The sequence below is a fragment of the Phacochoerus africanus genome, chromosome 6, assembly GCF_016906955.1.
Source record: "Phacochoerus africanus isolate WHEZ1 chromosome 6, ROS_Pafr_v1, whole genome shotgun sequence".
In the NCBI taxonomy this organism is placed as follows: domain Eukaryota; kingdom Metazoa; phylum Chordata; class Mammalia; order Artiodactyla; family Suidae; genus Phacochoerus; species Phacochoerus africanus.
The window spans coordinates 36,516,609-36,537,776 of NC_062549.1; the positions used below are offsets into that span (position 1 = coordinate 36,516,609).

At 39.3% G+C, this 21,168-nt stretch overlaps 1 protein-coding gene and 1 pseudogene across 3 annotated transcripts in view; one reads left to right on the top strand and one right to left on the bottom strand.

Moving 5' to 3' along the window:
• The first annotated feature begins 474 nt into the window (after nt 1-474).
• RNF19A (ring finger protein 19A, RBR E3 ubiquitin protein ligase) overlaps nt 475-21,168 on the top strand; it is a 71,332-nt gene continuing 50,638 nt past the window's right edge. Inside the window, exons 1-2 of one of the 3 annotated variants that reach the window (XM_047783522.1) lie at nt 475-612; nt 4,196-4,324. The gene's annotated coding sequence lies outside the window, so the exon portion shown is untranslated. Of the gene's footprint in view, nt 613-1,006; nt 1,236-4,195; nt 4,325-21,168 lie in introns of those variants that run through there. The other 2 variants (XM_047783521.1, XM_047783520.1) reach the window with 2 other exon arrangements.
• On the bottom strand, nt 9,735-10,375 carry LOC125129140 (MICOS complex subunit MIC26-like; annotated as a pseudogene).

Below are 21,168 nucleotides of genomic sequence, written 5' to 3' on the forward strand. Positions count from 1 at the left end.
TCGGGAGCAGCTCTAGCCTCCCCCACCTGTCCTTGGAAGAGACACCTGCCCCACAGCCCGGCCTGCTCCGGGCCAAGTCCTGCGGACTGAGCGGCAGGAAGTGCCGCAGACGGCCCCGCGCCAGCGATAAGCAGGAGGCGCCGGGGACACACACCGGACTGCCTGAGTATCAGGCGGGGCGCTCGTGGACGGGCGCGGGATGAACATGCGCAAGCGAAAGACAGCGTCCCAGAGCCGCCCGCGACAGACTCAGTGGGCGTGACGCCATGACGCACGGCACGCGGGCGGTGCGCAGGGCAGGGGCGGGGCGAGGTGGGGGCGGGAGGAAGGAGTGGGAGGAGGGGGCGGAGACAGCGGGGGGCTGAGGGAGGGGAGAATGGCAGTTGCAGCGCTGGTTCCCGGGAACAGCCGTCAAGACAGAACTGCGGAGGAGGAGTTGGGGAAAGCGGCTTTCGGGACCCCTCCTCTCCGTTCCCCCCGCCCCAGCTGAGAGGCGCCTCGGCGGGTCTGAGGAACCGTCCTCCGTACTTCCTCCAGCTTTTGCCGCCGCCGCCAGGAGATCGGCCTGCTCGCCCGCAGCCCGGCGCCCGCCGCCCCGCTGAGGAGTTGAAGGTACGGGCGGGTACGGGAGGCTGCGCCCGAGAGCGGGAGGGCAGGGGCGGCTCCGGTTTCCGACCCGGGGCGCTCGGGCTGCTGTCCTCGCGCCCCTCCCCCGGACGAAAATAGATTCAGAAATCCCAGGGGATAGGCTCCCCTTCTCTTGCTCCGCGCGGGGCTGGGTCAGGCCCCGGGCGGGTTCCGCGTCCCCCGCCCGACCCGGCGCTGGCGTCCTCTCAGCGGCGCGGGCGGAGGCGAGGCTTGGGATCCGCCCCGAGCCCAGTCCTCCCGGCCTGGGCAGTCTGGGGCGACGGCGGCCGACTAGGCGGTGTTGTGATGGGCCGAGGCGGCGCTCCCCTCCTGCACTTCCCCGGACCCTGGAGCAGTCTATGCGGAGGGCGGCCGCGGCGGGGAGGCGGCGGGGGCGGAGCGCATTCCTGATGGGTGAAATCTGCTCTAACGGGACCGATTTCCGGGCCTCGCTGCAAATTCGGCGCCGGGGCCAGCGCCCCCAAACCCCTGCGGCCGGGGACCCCGGGGGAAAAAGGGAGGCGCGCACCGGGGAACGTTCATCCGTGAGAACTGCCACTCCCTGCAAAAGCAGAAATTAAACAGACGAAAAATGGTGTAGTCTTGGGGTAAAGTATTTCTGAGGGGAGGGGGTTCTTCCACGATTGTTCCCCTCACGCTAGACCTTCAGGTAGTTCTCAGCCTACATCCAGCTAGTAATGCCGCTATTTTTAATCTCCCGTTTTTCCTTTCGTCTGGGTTGCCCTCTGCTGTTGCTTTCCCCTCCCCCTTCGTTTTCATTAATGGGGAGAAGGAAAATAAGTTTAGGGTTCATTAACCTCGTGACAAGGGCAGTAAATAAAAGAGGGGAGAGAAGGGTTAGGGCTATATATGGGGGAAAGAAAGGTCTTAATTTTTTTTTCCATGGGTACGTGAACATAGAAATATACGAACGATGCTTTATTCAGGTTAATATTTACTATTCAGAAGGTTGCGGAACGTCCTGTTGGGTGGACGTTGCAAAGGACAGCGTTTAAGTGCCACTGCAATTTTCAAGCCGAGGTATTGGCTGGAAATGGTAGTATTTTAGTAAACAGTGGAGGAATAAAGCAATCCTTTCTTATGTCCGGTTGCGTTAAAATGTATGTGATCTTTCTCCCCCCCCCCCCCGCCCCCCCGCTTTTTTTTTTTTTTTTTGGTAAGAACATGGCTGTCTTTTTTATTTATATTTACATGTGTATTTTTTAAATTTCATCCTATTTCTTCGACCTTTTGGTTATGTGAAGTCTGACGGTGTGCCTGAATTTCGTTTTCAGTTATGCCATTAACCATCTTAATGACCATCCTTCCACTTCTCTTTATCAGTCAAGCTGTTATTACTATATTTGCCTGTTTATACTTCCTTAATACACAGCTGTCAGAACTGAATCAAAATGTAAATACTTCTATTTAGAAGATGGCTATGATCTGTTGTTAAAGCTTATTTTCAAATATCCTTTGCTTGTTATGTGGAATCCCATGGTAAAGATTTAGAATTCAGTCTTAGGACTTAATAAACCAAACTATGTAACAACAAAACCCTTTTTATTTCTTGGTTTAATATTCTCAAATGACCGTATACAGTATAAGCGAACTTCATGTGTCCTCAGAAACTATTTTATTTCCGAGGAAAAAATTATATTTGGCAACTGATGTTAGTGTATTTTTTCAGTATCTGTGACTACCAGGAGGATTCCAGTAAGATTGACTTTTAACTGTAACATTATTTTAAGAGTTGAAACACGACTCAATTCTTAGTCTTCAAATAGTAACTACTTGAAATAGTGTTGTTTTACTTGGGTGATGCTTCAGTTGATCATTAGAGTTTAAGGAACAGTCCATTTTACTGACATCTGACTGGTATTGGATTTTTAAAAATTTTTATGGTGACCTGTAGAATTTTGGGTGCCTTTTAATTGACTAAGTGAAACCATGTTTTTTTCTACCTAACATATGAAAAGTACTAAGATTAGTACCTGTTTTTAAAGATACTTCAGCATCTTAGTGGAAAACAAATGCACTTCACAAATTTGAAATAGAGGAAGTCAAAAGGTAATATTTTTGCAGTTGTGAGTTAAGACACTTGGGGTCGCCTCTCTTTAATGGAATCAGAACCAATGATACAATTCTTGTAGGGGTCGTAGATGGAATTAAATATAGGTAATTTGAAACAATCTCTTTTAACATTTGAAAGAATCTCTTGTGTATTATTGCACGTTCTGATTTTATAGTAAACACTTATTTAGATTTATCACAGAAATTCTTTGATTTCTAATCATTCTTGCCTGTCCCCCACCCCCATCTCCCCAATTTGGAGGGCACTGAGGATTGAAATATGTGTAGTTTTCTGAATTTTTCAAGGAGGAAAAGGAAAACAAGTATTTGTGATAATACATGAAATTCCTCAGTCAGGTGCTGGGCAGAGAGTAAGCTGGGGATAAATTTTGTTGCATTTATATAGAGTTGCCTCCTTATATTCTCAGGTTGTGAAGGAAATCTTAAAGAATTATTACTTGTTTTTCTGATGCTACTAACAAGTGACAATTAATTGTCAAATGCAGCCCAGTTTCGTGCTGACTAAGCTTTATGCTCTTTTATCATTTGAAGCCCATATAAAAAAATTAGGCCATTTTGGGCTGAAGGGTGAAGATAAGTTGTATTTCTAAATTTATATTTGATTGCATTTGCATTGTGTTTGGCAAGCCAGTACTAGTAGTTTAATGACGACTCAAAGGACCTATGACCATATAATGAAGTACTTTACCTTAATTAAAGAGGTTTGGGGTTGATTCCTTTTTAGAAAAGTGTTAATCTAATTACTTATGGAGATCACCTGAATTTTCCTCGGGTGATTTCTTTCTGCAATCAAAAGTAATTATTATTTTTCTTTGTTTCTTTTTTATTTTGAAGTCATGAACTATTAGTTTTTGTTAGCTTTGTATAATATTGAAACAACTGGGTATTTAACAGCTAAAGCCTGAAGGATAATATTCCTTTGCTAAACACATCTGTATTTCAGATGCTGGTAGAATTCCACTAAAAAAGGGCAATGAAGTCATTTTGGGTATTCAAAACTTGGGTACTTTATTTCTCAGTAGCTGCCATGTGTAATACTTTCTTATCACCTTCTGATAAAATAGTTTTTGCTTTTATTGCTCTCTCTGTAACTGTCAATAAAACCTGAACGGTTATTTTGTTTATTGATAACACCTTATTGAAATCTATGCCATTAGCCTAAAAAACATTATACATTCTTGTCCTATCAATATTATTTAGTATTTTGTTTTACAAGTCATTTCTTAAGAAATGCTACTTGTTAATTTGTTTTTGAAATTTTACACTGGAGAGTTTTCTTATGTGAAAGCCTCAATAGGACAAAACTAATGAGGAGTTGTTTTAGGCCTCAAATAAGTTCGCATTAACTTTTGAAACAAAATCCTCAGAAATCACCCTACTTTGTTTAAGCCCCCTAAAACTTCAAAACCTAGTTTTGAGTCCAAAAAAAACCTGAAGTCGGCCCCTTAAAATTATGTACACTTAACATTTTCAGCCTCTGTCCCTCTCTGGAGACCCCTGGAAATATAAACAGCCCTGTTGTAATGTGAATGGCAAGCAAGATTGCCAGTTGAAGAGACATTCTGGTAGAAGCGAACCATAGGAGGGAGCAAACTAGTTAGAGGTAAGGAACAAGAAACCAGAAGCTATTGGAAATGAGACCGTATTGGGATTACAGAAAAATCATATATAACATAATAATGTAAATAATGTATCACAAAAATAGACGGCCTAATGGTTTATATTTTGTGATTTCTAAGTCACGTATTGGCATTTGCTCCCTAAGTGGTAAAGTATTCTAATTTAGGTTATTCTTATGCATTTACCACAAATGAGATGGTATATAAGAAATGTGCAGTAGAAGTGTAGAGGATCATGTAAACTCTGTGACATCAGGGACCATTCTCTTTGTTCACACAGCGCTTAGCTTAAAGCCTGGCAATGATAGGTGTTGGGTAAGTATTTGCTAACTGAATAAAGTCTATATATTGTCAGGTAACTATTTCCTAACTTTCTTTACAGCAGGGCTATCTAATAGAAATATAATGTAGGTCATAAATGTAATTTAAGATTTTCTGTTCACCATATTAAAAAGTAAACAGAAGCAGGGGAATTAATTTTGTTGTATGTTTTATTTAACCCAGCATATCCCAAAATTATCATCTCAGCATGTTTTAATGAGTGACTTTACATTCTTTTATTTGTACTAAGTCTTTGATCCATTATGTGGTTACAGTGGAGCACAGCTCTAGAGGCATTTTTACATGAAACGTTTGTTCCTTTCCACAGAAATTCTTGTATTTCTTTGGTAGTCTTTTTCTAGCATGTCTTTTGAGTCTAAATACAGAAGCACAGATGTCATCGAATTATAGTTACTGATTTGAATGGAAAGTCAGGATATCTGACTTCTCTTGGTTATACAACTTATCCCAAATCACTCTGCCTCTCTCTCTTTCCCCGTCTATAAAATGAGGGAGAATGTGCTGTCATCTATTTCATTTGATTAGTGTAAGTTATGTCTTTGAAACACTCTGAACTACTCAGACAAGGCTGTTACAAAAGAGATTTTTTCATTATTAGTAACTTGTCATAGCAACTCTCAGTGTAAAAACAAAAGGAAGAAGTACCCATGAGACTACTGCATATGGAGGTTCTGTTATCTCCTGCTTTGGAATAAGTTACAATGAATCAATACAAGATGTTCTTATAACACAATGAATCAGGAGAGCTGACTAGCTCTGCTCCAGATTTTAAACATCTGATCTATTTAAATATTGCTTGAATTAATTTAGCCTTCAGTTTTTGTTTGTATGAATAACCAACACTTAAAAAGGCATCCTTAAATCAAAATTGTGTAATAAGTCCTCTGGAAATAGAGGGCTGTACTGATTAAGGGCATTTGAGTGGGGAAAGTAAAACAACCATTTAGAAAAGCTTGTCATCACAAGATATCTACTGTAGAGCACAATGACTGATTCTTTTATCCAGATCAGGGGTTGCATTGGTTACCTGGCAAGCAGTTATACATAGCCAAACAGAGCTAAATCAAATGGATGTCTTCTTATAGCTGTATATTTTCATTAAAAAGAAATAGTAATAGGGAGTTCCTGTCATGGCTCAGCTGAAACAAATATGACTAGTGTCCATGAAGACACAGGTTCGATCCCTGGCCTTGCTCAGTGGGTTAAGGATCCTGTGTTGTTGTGAGCTGTGGTGTAGGTTGCAGATGTGGCTCAGATCTGGCATGGTTGTGGCATAGACCAGTGGCTACAGCTTTGATTCAAGCCCTAGCCTGGGAATCTCTCTATGCTGCAGGTGTGGCCCTAAAAAGATAAATAAATAATAGTAATGACTGTAAAGTTATAGATGAATGTCCTTTGGCTTTTTACGTAAGCATAACACACTTTACTAAAGTACTTAAAAAAATTTCTGGAATCCTGTAGTGTGCGGTATCGTGGCCCTCAAAAAGCTGTGTTCACGTATTAATCTCTGGAACTTGTGAATGATACATTACTTGGAAGAAGTCTTTGCAGATGAATAAAGGATCTTGAGAAGATCATCGTGAGTTATCTGGGTGGATAAAAATTCAATGACAAGTTGTTTTTGTAAGGGAAAAGCAGGGGAAACTTAAGACAGAAGAGAGGAAGATACACATAAGAGATGGAAGCAGTGTGACCATGGAGGCAGAGATTGAAGTGATGTGGCCACAAGCCAAGGAGTGCTTGTAATCACTAGAACATGGAAGAGGCAAAAAATGGATTCTCCCTTGCCACCCCAAAAGGGATTGTAACCCTCCTGGATTTGAGGCTTTTAGCCTCCAGAACTGAGAAAATACATTTCTGTTAAGTCACCCACTTTGTGGTAATGAGTTATGGGAAACTAATATACAGGGAAAAGTAAAAAGATCTGTGTTTATCTTTGTTTTGTACCATGCATTGTGATTATCAGAGACTAGACAGCCCTTCCTTTAGAATTTTGATCCTTTCTTAGAAATATCAGAGGAAGTGTCTTAATACCCTCAAGTTTGAACAAGCCCGAGAAATAGTTTATATCTTGTAAGATACATTGTTATTGTCTCTCACATCCATCCTTCCCTTGCTCCTCTTCCCAGTTTGCTCCTATTTGTTTTTGACTTCTTAGGACAGTTTATATTTAGGAGAGGGCATAAGTATAGGGATAGACCAATAGGTTTTGTCTTGTGAAGGTGTGATTCTGAAAAGGTTCTCCTTCCACTTTATCTTTCTCCCTTGCTGGATCTCCTCTGGCAGATCCTTAAACCACTGTGCCAGGATGGGGACTGATCAAACTTGCGTCCCAGGGACACTGCTGATTCTATTGTGCCACAGCAGGAACTCTCCAGAACTGTAGCTCTAGGGCAGACTTTTCCCCGAGCTCCAGGCTTGTCATATGGGTATTTGGATGTGTATTCTCACCTGAGATATAAAAGGCATCTCAAACTTAAATGTCTGAAAATGAACCCTATTCTTTTTTCTTTTTTTTTTTTTTTTTTTTTTTGGTCTCTTTAGGGACGCACCCGCGGCATATGGAGGTTCCCAGGCTAGGGGTCTAATCAGAGCTACAGCTGCCAGCCTACACCACAGCCACAGCAACACCAGATCCTTAACCCACTGAGCAAGGCTAGGGATCGAACCGAAACCTCACGGTTCCTAGTAGGATTCGTTTCCGCTGCGCCACGACAGGAACTCCAGACCCCTATTCTTAGGTCCTCCCTAAAACTTGTTCTTTTCACAAGCCTTCTACATTTCAGTGGAAAGCTCTTTCTGTCCTGATTTATCAGGCCCAAATCCCCTTGGAAATCATTAGAAAATCTGTCAGTTCTACCTTCAAAACATATCTTATATCCATCATTTGCTGCTAGAGTATTGTAGTAGCCTTTAAACTTTTCTCCATGTTACTATCCTTAACTCCTCCTACCCATTCTATTCTTAACATCCTTTTAAATTATTCATATTATAAACTATCTCTGTTTAGAAGCCCTGTAAATTTTCACATCTCACATAGAATAGAAGCCATACATTCTTACAGTGGCCTATAAAGCCCTATGCAACCTGGCCCCATAACATTCTGACTTATCTGATATATTCTTTGTCTTGCTCATTTCCCTTTGGCCACATTCTGGCCTCTGGGATATTCCGTGAACATGCCACGCACATTCCTACCTTAGGGCCTTTGTGGTGGCTCTTGCCTCTGCCTTGGGTGCTCTTTCCCCAGATTTCCACATGACTAACTCTCTTCAAGTCTTTGTTTAACTGTCATCTTTTCAGTAAACTCTGATCACCCTTTAAAAAATTGTAATCGGCACCACACAGAGACACACTCCTGGCTACTTTTATTCTGTTTAACTTTTCCCCCACATTCTAGCAAAGAATCACAGTAAAATGTCTAGGTGAAGTATTTAGAAAATTGTAAACTTCTAAATAAAAGTAGGGAACAATTTTTAGTAGTTTACCTATAATTACTGACCTAAAATGATTTGTGGAGATACGAAAGGAGGTGGGCCTTGAAAGAACATTAAATAAGTGGAGTATGAAGATGGAAAAGAGTATTTCAGGCAGAGACAAAGACATAGGAAATGTCATAGAGATGAAACTGTTTTGTTAATATACTTAACAAGTAGGTTGGTTGGCTAGACTGTTTTTGCTTTTTAGGGCCACACCCGCAGCATATGGAAGTTCCCAGGCTAGGGGTTGAATCAGAGCTACAGCTGCCAGCCTACACCATACCACCACCAGATCCAAGCCACATCTGCAACCTATACCACAGCTCATGATAACGCCAGATCCTTAACCCACTGAGCAAGGCCAGGGATCGAACCCACATCCTCATGGATACTATTTCCACTGAGCCACAACAGGAATTCCACAGAGTATATTTTTATGTAGGAGAATGGTGAGAGACTAAGACTAGCTTGTGGAAGGCTTTGAATGTCATGCAAAGTTTGAAAAGCGAATGGAGATTTGTAAGCAGAACTTAACAAAAATGCCGACATGATCATTCAGAAACCAGGTGATTAGTGAAGTCCTTGTCTAGGAAGTAAAATAGGACAAAGAGGACTGAGACTTTGGCTGTGCCACATTAGCTGTATAGATGAATCAAATAATCGCTAGACCAGCATTGTCCAGTAGAACTTTCTACAATAATGGAAATATTGTACACCTGTACTATCCAGTATGGTAGCTCGTGGCTACGTATGGTTGTAGAGCATTTGAAATGTGACTAGTGCAACTGAAGAACTGAAATTTAATTTTTAAAAGTTTTTAAGTCATTTAAACTTAGCTTCATGTGGCTGATAATGATATATTCAACCGAGTAGCTCTAGACTACAGTTTACTTTCTCACAAAGTATAAGGTTAAATTGGAACACTAGTGTCACAAGAAGGATAGGCTCCACAGCCAAATAAAGTTGGTGCAATATTCTGAGAAGAGCAAATAGGTATCTCACAGATGCACCTGTGCATAACTAATATTTGTGAAATAGTTGCAGGTTTGTAGCCTTTTCATTTTTTGTATCTCCATAACTTATTTTCGTTCCCTTTTGTCTCTTGATTGCTGATTTTTCTTTTTCTTTTTTAACTTAGAATGTTAGTAACATAAGGAGTTCCTGTAGTGGCGCAGTGGTTAACGAATCCGACTAGGAACCATGAGGTGGTGGGTTCGATCCCTGCCCTTGCTCAGTGGGTTAATGATCCTGCGTTGCTGTGACTCTGGTGTAGGCCGGCAGCTACAGCTCTGATTAGACCCCTAGCCTGGGAACCTCCATATGCCGAGGGAGCGGCCCAAGAAATGGCAAAAAGACAAAAAAAAAAAAGTAACATGATAAAGAGGAGTTCTGAGGCTTATATATTATCTCTAGGTTAAAGAATTTCAGATTAGTCCACTTGTAGTATGGCATCACCCAAAATAACAAAAAGCCCTAGTATAGTTTTTCCTGAAGAAAAAATGCCAATTTACTACATTCAATAATGAATTCCCTGCCATTTTTCTGTAGAAATACTGTTGTTTTACCATATGGAGTTTCCAGTGTTTACCTATAACTGATTTAAATGGGCAGAGCGTGGAGTATTCTACTTATTTCCAGGTGAATTCTTCACATTTTCTGGCTTTTGAAAGTTCTCCTTCCTCACCTTCTATGACTGTGTATCCTCGTAAACCCTAGTCATATAATTTCTCTCCACTGACCTGGGCTTGTTGTGGATGATAAAGAGAGGCAGCTAATCCCATGAAACCAGGTGGTTACACCAGCTTCTTTATTTTTGAACCTCCAGCCAAAAGAAGTCCAACAACCCCAGCAAAACCAGTTAATACCAAGCCTTGGAAAAAATCCAGGAGGGTGCATTTTGGAGATATTCATAGCTGTCTAATCCCCATTGAACCAAACTTTGCATCTTGGGCTTAGTTTGGGAGTACATGTCCTGACACCAACTTGTATATGGTTCGCAATAATGTTAGAGATTGGATGGAGATGGCTTTCTTCAAGTTGGATCCTTGGCTCTTCCACACGTTTAGACTGACCCTCAGGAACAGAGTAGAGTGAAAGCTCATTAACTTTCATAGCAGCTCTGTGAGGTGAGTCCTTTTTTGGTGATGCATAGGCTTTGAAGGCGAGCAGACTCAGGCTGGCTGGCCCCACGGACCTCTGAATTACCTTGAACATGTTGCTGGCAGTGGCAGCTCCAGCGGGGTCACCCTACCTCGGCCCTGCTGATTTTTCAAATTGGTCTTTAGATTGATCCTTCCTATAGTTAAATTCTATCATTAAATGTCTAATGTATAGTATGTTTTATAATTATAAACCTATTTTGTTTCTTTTGAATTCTTAATGAGAAAATCGTAACAGTAATGAACCTTTATGATTGTTTACCTGTTTTGTAATTCATGTATAGATTCTGCTTTCTTTAAAAAAATTCCCCTCTACTTGTTTTATTCCCTTACAGAATTAAGGGAATTCATTTGTATTTCAGTTTTGATTTTATTTTGGGGGGACATGTTTAGAGAGAGGCTATATGAATGTTGTGTATCTGAAGGAAAATAGATAGATTTTGCTTATTGTGCTTCTTCTTTCCCAAGAGATTGTGTTCCTTCTGAGAATTACTTTATAATTTGAAGAAAATTTTAAAAACAGCTTTTAGGACTTCTACCAAATATCTCTTCCAGCCTCTGCTACCTCGTTTTGTACATATGTCATAAAATTAAGCACACCACACACATAATGATTTACCCTGGACAGAGGTTTCCTCTTCCCCCATTCCTCATATTCTTTAGGAGAAAGAGACAAATCAGCTTAAAAAAAAAAAAAAAAATCCTTCCAAAAAAAAATGATTAAGACAAAATTAGCCGAAACACTTAATGTTTGTAATTGTCCTAGAAGAATTATTCAGATTAATGATGAAACTTGTAAAGTTTCAGTTTGCAAATAAAATACTCATTCCACTGGAATGAGACTAAAGAATATACTAACACTTAAGAGAATTTTCAGATATTTTTCTTTTTCTTTTTTTCTCTTTTTTAGGGCCACACCTGTGGCATATGGAAGTTCCCAGGCTAGAGCTGAATTGGAGCTGCAGCTGCCGGCCTACACCACAGCCACAGCAACATGGTATCTGAGCCATGTCTGTGACCTACACCACAGCTCCCCAACCCACTGAGCGAGGCCAGGGATCGAATCAACAGACTCATGGACACTGGTCGGGTTCGTTACCACTGAGCCATGACAGGAACGCCTGCAGATATTTTTAAAAGAACAGAGGTAAAATTATCTCAGAAAATATTATACACTTTTAATCCTAGAGTATGCTATGTATAACAACTGTCTATTTTTAATTAGAATCATAGTCTTTTAGAACTAAGGGACCTTAGATATTATCTTGTCCAATCAACTTTAGCTTTCAAAAAAGAAGTTGAAATTCAGAAAGTAGACAGACTTGACTAAGATCTCAGACTAAGTTAATATCTCCCTTCTGTTGATAGGTAGCAATGAGTGTTAACGAGTTCAAAAAAATCTTTGACAGCTAAATATCTTTTTAAAAACCTATTTAAAAATGTCTTCGTGTCTCTGGGCACTCCCTCATACCACCCGTTTTGCACTGTGCTTTTCTTCCCTTTTCCCTATTGGCACATTGTTTGCTCTCCTTAACAAAGAGTGCTTGGAAGGGGCTAGTCCAAGCTGGTCCAAATATTTTAAAATATTTAAAAATTTTTTAAGAGAAATGGAATGAATAATGTTTTTTCTTATTTTTTGTAATGGATTGAGTAATGAGTATTATTTGTAATGAATATGATTGAAACCACAAAGTACCATTCTCTCTTATCTCCCAATCAAGAATTGGCTTAAATAGGTAAATGTGGCAGGTGTGTGTGTGTGAGGCTGTTTAAGAACTATCTCTTGGGGGAGGTTTTATGGCATATGGGAATAGTTTATTCTGAACTTTTAGTTTATGTTTCTAGGAGATCGTAGAAGTTATCCTAAGTTACCTTAGGAGCTCAAGGTAGTATGTTTGAGTTCTTGGTAAGCATTCACTTTCCAAAAAATGTGCTGCTAAACTGACTTGCGGCTATGCTCATGATCTGTTGAATTATCTCCACCTCCCCTGCTTAGAAGTAGTTAGTTGAAATTACTTATTCCATGTTTAATTTTAGACCACACATACATACATAAGAAGGCTGAAAACATTATATTTATTTTGGAGAAATTTATGTACTATAATGATGTGTTCCAAACTTGCAAGTGGCTAGACTACATTAGAAAAGCCAATTTCACAGCCAATAATTTATTTCATTTTATTTCTAACCTTAAGCATGATAATCTTTTAAACAGTTTTATCCAGTAAATGGTTTAGTTATATTTGTGCCATCTCAGATATTTATAGCTAATATTTTTAAGTAATATGTCATACTCTATCCTGGATTCTTTATATATGTTATTTAATCCTGGTAATAATCATGTGGACTATAGGTTGTTATTCCTATTTTACAATTGAATAAACTGTTTTAGTACTTTTTTTCTTCTTTCTTTTTTTTTTTTTTTTTGTTCCCGTCTTTTTGCTATTTCTTTGGGCCGCTCCCACGGCATATGGAGGTTTCCAGGCTAGGGGTCAAATCGGAGCTGTAGCTGCCGGCCTACGCCAGAGCCACAGCAACGCGGGATCCGAGCCGCGTCTGCAACCTACACCACAGCTCACAGCAACGCCGGATCGTTAACCCACTGAGCAAGGGCAGGGACTGAACCCGCAACCTCATGGTTCCTAGTCGGATTCGTTAACCACTGCACCACGACGGGAACTCCTGTTTTGGTAATTTAATCCAGTGTCACACAGCTAGCTAATTAGTGTTGGAATATGAACTTGAATCCAAACTTTGTGACTCCAAAGTCCATGCTTTAATGTCTGAATAAAATATATGCTATCTTTACCCCATAATATGTGTAGTATTTTTAAAATCCACCCGCCAAACTACTCTACGTTATTACCTCATTTTATCCTATCTTGGGTAAGATAGTTATGTCTGAAATAGACAACCCCAAAATCTCACAGTAGAACACTCCAAAGGTTAATTTCTCACTTAATACAAGAACCATGTGGATGACTTGGGCATCCCACTTCCTTCCATATTGTGATTCACCTGTCCGCAAAGACCTGCTTGGAGTCAACCACTAGAATTACTATATTCAGTCAGTTAGTGAGGGAAAAGAGAGAGCTCAAAGGATGTTTGAAGGGATGACTAGTCCTGGAAAGGGCATGTATCATTGTATTCACATTGCATTGGCCAGGACTGGACACATGGCCGCATCTACCTGTGAGTGGAAGGAAAATGAAACAGGTGAGTATAAAACATCATCTCTGCCAAAGGTGATATGATATAGAGAAGTTATTGCTGAGCTAAAGCCACAAAACCACTTGGTAGCTATCCAGAGAACCCAGATTTCTTGGATCTGCATAAAACATGTTCATGTTTCTGAGGAGACATTTCAGTAATTAAAAGGCATTTAGGTTGTATTTCTAGCACTGTTACTGACTCTCATTGGGCATCAAATATTTTACTTCTTTTTGTCTGTTACATTTTAAATAGAGATACTGTTATTGACTATATGAGGTATGATAAACCTTAAAAAATGTTTTCTGGGAGTTCCTGTTGTATTGCAGCAGAAATGAATCTGTCTAGTATCTGAGGATGCAGGTTCAATCCCTGGCCTAGCTCAGTGGATCAGAGATCTGGTGTTGCTGTGAGCTGTAGTGTAGGTCACAGATGCAGCTCGGATCCCGTGTTGCTGTGGCTGTGGCACAGGCCAGCAGCTGTAGCTCCAATTTGACCCCTAGCCTGAGAACTTCATATGCCAGGGGTGTGGCCCTAAAAAGCAAAAAAAAAAAAAAAAGTGACAATTGCTATTTTAAGTGAAGACGACCTAATAGCTCTGTATTTTCATCATGTATTTATAATCAACACTTTTGAATATACAACAATTAGCCTTTATTTATTAGATTTTTTTAAATATGTGATGGATGATTCTAAGCCATCTTCATACCTTATATTTATTCTTGCATTATGAATCTGAGACATTTGTTTAGAGATGAATGTTGTTTTTTAACTTTCCCTCAAACTTAACTCCTTTGGATGGAACTACAACTTCAGATCCTAAAGGAATAGAAGATGTTCCAACTGAACTAACAATGAGAACAAATATGAATATTGTACTAATAATGTAAATTAGAGCAGAAAAGATTTCAGAAATTGATGTTAATTTTACTGGCAAATTAAATTCCAATATAGCAGTAACAGTTAACCTTTTCTTACATTTTAGACTCCTTGGAGAATCAATTGAAAGCTATGGATTCTATCCCTAGAATATACATATGTTCACAATTTAGTATACATTTGTATAGATTTCATGGATTTCTCTGAAGGCTGTCCATGTATTAGCTGTTATTTTAATCATTTTTATCCTCTGAAAATTTATTACTGTGCCTATTATATTTTTACCTTAGCAGACTGTATAAAGATATGTTTAATAAGTTAGTTTTTGTAAGAGAGTCTATCTCTTTAATATTATTTGGACAGGAAGAATTATTCCCATACTCTGCATTGCCACAGTGGCTGAACTTCCAGCTATATTGGGGGAATAAATTTATTAGAGGAAAATATGACATTTCCACATTTGACTTTGGCAAGATGAATGATATAACTTAAAAATAACCTTAAGCATTTAAGTAACCTTTCTGAGGAATATCAAAATTATAATGAACTTCAGTGATTTATACTGTTCAGAGAAAGCCGTATGTAAAAATCCAAACAACTTAATACCTCAGACTTATTTTAATGAATTTCTTGTTCAGATGTACAAAAGCTCTATTTACTTTGGGCCAAAATTGGCTTGCGTGCAGATATATCATTTCTAGTACATCACTTCTAGTTGTGGTGTGATCAAAGAATGGCTTTTAATGAGTAATTCTCTTCTTTGGTAGTTAACTATTACATTAAACTGTACTTAGCCATATTTAAATTCGATAGGTTGTTTGTATGCAGGAGATGTTAGGAAGATAGATATTTCCTTTTTTCACTGCCTTAGGAACCTTTCCTTAATACTAGAGGAAGAGCAAGGCCAAAGTGAGTCACGTTTCAAGGATATCCTCTGCTGTTTACCAACATTGGTTCCTAAAGTTAGGCACAGTGAGCTAAATTAATTTTCTCTATACTAAATCATTTGCTCAGATAGCTAGCGGTTCCTCTTTGTACAGTTTAAATTGTCTGTTATTTATGGTTCTAGAAAACCATTGTCACTATGAAAAATAAGAGTGGTGGCAAAAGCATATAATGTATAGTCTTTTAGAAAGAAAGTTTTAAAATATTGACAAGTATTTTTTCTGTCAAAATTATGCTTATGGAAAAAAGGAATCACCTTATTATAATTTATATCTTTGCAAAGTCTCTTATACTAGTGTTTGGGGAAATCTGAAATATCTTTGTTCACTGCTTGATTTGGGTGCACTAGAATGACAGTTCCACAAAACAGAGGCCTTGTCTCTTTTATTCACTATTGTATATCTACCACCTAGAGAGCATTTGGCACACTATAGGCACCGAACATTTTTGTTGAAAGAATAAATTAATGCTTATACAGATTACTTTTTAACAAATTTAGTTATTCCTAGAACCCATTAAAGTTGCAAGTATTAGTGCAAGAAGCTTTTAAAAGATCATTTTTTTAAAGTAGTAGAATAATTGTTAATATTGTAGCGATAACAAATGCATACTAAGCTTTAGCTAAAATGTCCTATGACAGCATCATGTACAGATTCAAGAATACTGTATCTCAGGCCCTTAGGTAAAGGGGTCCTTTGGAAAACTGCTGGATATTTTCCCCTCAAAGTGTTATACAGCTTTCCTCTTGAGGAAAGGTCCATGCAGCATAGGGCAGCTGGAAATCAAGCAGAAAATTAAAGTCTTACTGGCTTAAGGTGTCAGGGGATGGAGTTGGGGACTGCCAGAATATCTGGAAATTGAGTGAATAAATCCCAGGAAGGAGAGAGTTATAGTAGGATAACCCTAAATTCGGTAAACTCCCCTGAAATACCTTGTTGTCCCCTGAACATGCATGAGAGATTCCAAGGAGCTCAATGGAAAATAATAGGAATCAGGCAGAAAAGACTGACTAGAGATTTTGGCTTCTATTCTCTACAGGGAAGACAGGATTTGGTGTTCAATTCCCACCAAACTAAAGAGGCTTGGCAAACATTTGTGCTCAGAAGACCCATTCTAAAACATAAAACCAAGCCTTCCCAAGTTTGACTTTATTAGCCAAGAGATAACTGGCAGGTATAATAAAAATCCTCACTCCTCAGAGAAAATAGGAAGCTATAAAAGTCTCCACTGCATATCATCCACAATATCCAGTTTATAATAGGCAGCCGCTAGACATATGAAGAATTAGGAAAATATGACTTTGGTATCAAGACCATCCACCCCAAAATGGTAGCAGACCCTAAAATTAGCAGAATTAGCAGACTGTAAAGTAACTGTAATATATTCAATGGCCTAAAGAGAGACGCATGATCATGGTGACTGAACAGATGGGCAATTTCAGCAGGGAAATAGAAACTATAAAGGAGCAGAATTAGTCTAGAACTGAAAAGTGTAATATCTGAAATAAAAATTTTGCTCAATGGATTTAATAACAGATTGGAAAAAGTTGATGAACCTGAAGTCAGATCAATAAAAATTTGCCAGTCTAAAGAATACGGAGAAAAAAGATTACAAAAAGTGAACAGAGCTTTGGCGGCCAATGGGACAGTTTTAAACTAACATGTGAATAGTTGAAGGAGAAATAAAAGACAAAATAGATGGTAGGGTAAAAATATGTAAGGAAGTAATTGCCAAAAAATTCACTTATTTGGTTTAATTTAAACTTCAAATTGAAGAAGTTCATAAAACCCCAACTGGGGTGATTATAAGAAAACCACATCTAGCCATATCTTAGTCAAACTGCTGAACATCAAAGATAGAAAATGTTAATGCAGCCAAAAGAAAAGAGACCAACAGTTCCACTGGGGCAAAACCGGATCAGTGCCAGCACGCAGGTGTGATTCCCTGGCCTGGCACAGTGGGTTAAAAGATCCTGTGTTGCTGCAACTGTGGCTCAGATCTGATCCCTGGCCCCAGAACTCCATGTGCCCCTGGCTCCAAATGCCTCTGGGCGGCCAAAAAAGAAAAAAGCTGTTGCTACAAAGGAATCAAAATATCAGTGAAGGATGGCTTCAGAAATGTTTGGAGATCAGAAGACAGTGGATTGGAATGACCTATTTAAAGTTCTGAAAGGATAAAGCTATCAACTTGGAATTCCATATTCATCAAAACTATCCATAAAAATGAAGGTGAAATAAGGATATTTTTCAAATAAACAAAACTTGAGAGCGTTTATTGCTACGAAACCTGCAACACCAAGAAATGCTTAAGGATGTTCTTCAGGTTGGAGAGAAATGACACCAAACAGGAGATGAAACTTGGATCCACTTTCATAAAGAATGAAGAGGAGTTCCCATTGTGGCTCAGCAGCAACAAATCCAGCTTATATCCATGAAGAGGCAGGTCCAATCCCTGTCCTCAATCAGTGGGTTAAGGATATGGTGTTGCCATGAGCTGTGGTGTAGTTCTCAGATGCAGCTCGGATCCCTAGGGGCTGTGGCTTAGGCCAGCAGCTGCAGCTCCAATTCGACCCCTAGCCTGGGAACCTCCATATGCCTCAGGTGTGGCCCTAAAAAGCAAAAAAAAAAAAAAAAAAAAAGAAAAGAAAAGAAAAGAATGGAGAATACCAGAAATGGTAAATATGTTGATAGCAGATCTCATCCTCAGAAAGGATTTTGTGAGCATATAAAGTAATGAAAGATGTGTCTAAAGAAGAGTTTTAAAACTCTTCAAAACAAAACAAAATTAGTAAATATTAAGAGGAAGTAAATAAGAAAGATTTAAAATCAAAGAGAGGACTTCCCATTGTGGCGCAGTGGAAATGAATCCAACTAGGAAACATGAGTTGTGGGTTTGACCCCTGGCCTCACTCAGTGGTTTAAGGATCCGGCGTTGCCATGAGCTGTGGTGTAGGTTGCAGACATGGCTCGGATCTGGTGTGGCTATGGCTCTGACGTAGGCCTGCGGCTACAGCTCCAATTCGACCCCTAGCCTGGGAACCTCCATATGGCTGGTGCGGCCCTAAAAGGACAAAATAAATAAATAAATAAATCTAATGTTCCAGTGTAAAAATGGGCAAAAAATATGAACAGAATAATCATTGAAAAAATTGAGGGCTGTAAGTATGAACAAATGTACAATGAAGTACAGTTTATTTAGTAATCAAAGAAGTGGGAATGAAAGTACTTATTTTTTTGCCGCTTAGAAAAAGCTATTGAAATATTATAGGATATTGATGAGAATTTGAGGAAATAAGCACTTTTCCAGCTGGTAGTGATCTCGGAGAGACAGCAGTGAGTAATGGCTTGGAGCAAGATCTTAATTTTCTGCTTAATTTTTTTTTTTTTTTGTCTTTTTGCTATTTCTTGGGCCGCTCCCGCAGCATATGGAGGTTCCCAGGCTAGGGGTCAAATCGGAGCTGTAGCCTCCGGCCTATGCCAGAGCCACAGCAACTCGGGATCCGAGCCACATCTGCAACCTACACCACAGCTCACAGCAACGCCGGATCGTTAACCCACTGAGCAAGGGCAGGGACCGAACCCGCAACCTCATGGTTCCTAGTCGGATTCGTTAACCACTGCGCCACGACGGGAACTCCTTTTTTTTTTTTTTTTTTTAATTTTCTGCTTAATTTTCAAGAATTGAACCTAGGCAGCCCGGTTGAAAACCAGGAATCCCAGCCGCTAAACTAACTAGAGACTAAGAGCAGAATTGCCCTGATTCTTGACCCCTGTTGAAAACTAGAATGTTCCAAGGAGGCCAAACTGTGAAAATGGGTACAGCATGTGGGAAAGCACACAGAGAAGAAGTAGAAGCAAAGAAGTAATGCACACTCTAAAGAGGAGTGTGGGTGCCGGCCTCAGCCTCAATGAGGAGCGCACCAACCAGAGAGGTGATTCGAATCACTTATTAGGACAGTTCTTCTGGGTCTTTGTTTACCTTTAGCAATTGTTTTATTTTTCACACCTGACGGGACACAGGACCCTTCCTGATATGTGAACATCTTTTAGCAAAGATGGATTCCAAAGCAGCTGGTGTCAGAATGGTATCAAGACTTATGGCCTGGTGCCCCTCTCTTTTTGACCCCCAGGAGTCTTACTGCATGCGCATGTGTAATTGGGGAGCTCTTGACCCCAGGGGTGATTGATGTGGTCGTCTTATCTTTCTACTCCAGTAGAGCTCAGCTCCTGCCAATTAACTTTTTCCTTGAGCTGTCAAAGAGAAACAAGGCCCAATTTACTTGGCCTAACAAATCCTAGCCATTCTCAGCCCAGGGCCCATCTACCTCTTACCTCAGTGGAAGCATAAAAATTGGAACAGACAGTTTGGTAGTTTATTTCAAGAGTGTATTTTGGAAGTCCGTATGACCTAGAGAGCAAGAAATTCATATACCAAGAAATAGCTTATCAAATTGGTCAGAGGTGGGTAGAAGGAGATCATTATTCAATAAGTGGTATTGTGATAACTGGCTAGCCAATTAGGGAAAAATCAAATTTTGATCTTTACTTAGTCCTAACATGAAAAAATATTGGAATGTATGAAAGGTTAAGCAAAAATAAATAAATAAATACATAAATAAACTGTAGAAGTACTAGAAAAAAACATGAGTGAATTTTAAAAATACAATCTTGGGAGTTCCCTGGTGGCCTAGCAGGTTAAGGGTCTAGCATTGTCACTGCTGTCGCTCTGGTCTCTGCTGTTGCATGGGTCAGTCCCTGCCCTGGAAACTTCCTTGTGCTATGGGCATGGCCAAAAACAAAACAAAACAAAACAAAAAACCTTAGAGTGAACAAGATCATTCGGGATAGTTATAGAATCCAAGTCATAAAGAGAAAGACATGTGAATTTGAACACACACAAAAAATTTTAAATTCCAACATTGGAAAATTGCTGTATAATTTAAAAAAATAAATATTTGGCATGTAATAGCTAAGTTCCTTTATATATAAAACAGGCCTTATACCAACAGCAGGATATGAACATGTGGTTCATTTACAAAAAGTGATATGTTGTGACTTGTAAACACGTGAGAACCACACATAATAGCAAATATATCATCATTAAAATTTTGTCTTTATTCCTCATCTTCTCTCAACCTCTTAACATAAGCATATAGTGCCAAAAGAAGTTTAGTAGTCTGTTATGCTTTTGTAATGTAAAATAGTGTTTATTAGCATCTAAAATAGAAAGTCTTATTTCTTTGTCTTTTTTCTTGACTGTCACTTGTGTCAGGTTTTTCTAGTGGCCAGAATTAGTGATCGATAGCAACTGTGCTGGAAGTCTCTGTACCTATTCCCTCCTCACTTCAAACAAACAAAAACAACTTTATATTTAGTCCTCTCTCCATTCTCTTCAGCAGTGTTAGTAAGTATTTTTGCATGCTACTTTTATTACATTCATATTTTAGAGGTGCTGAACGTGTGGGTGTCGGACATCAGTAAAAGAAAATTAGAAACTGTAGGTACTCTCTGCTCTTATATTTAGTATTTATCAACACAATAAATTGGATTTTCTCTTTTTGAGAAGTAACAGAAGAAATCTAATTTTTGCTGAAAAAAATTAAATATAATTTTTTGGCAAAACCAGATACTCTAGAGTATAATGGGATTTTCTCTTGGGAAACAATTTCTTAATAAACTTTTCTGCCCAGCCTTCTATCTCCAAAATACCCTTTCATGAATCTTAAATCATTTAGGCTTGCCGGGTGGTTAGTAGATGCTACTAAAATGTTTGTGGTTAGGAGATGTTTATTTGTTGAACAGTTTAAATCTGTAA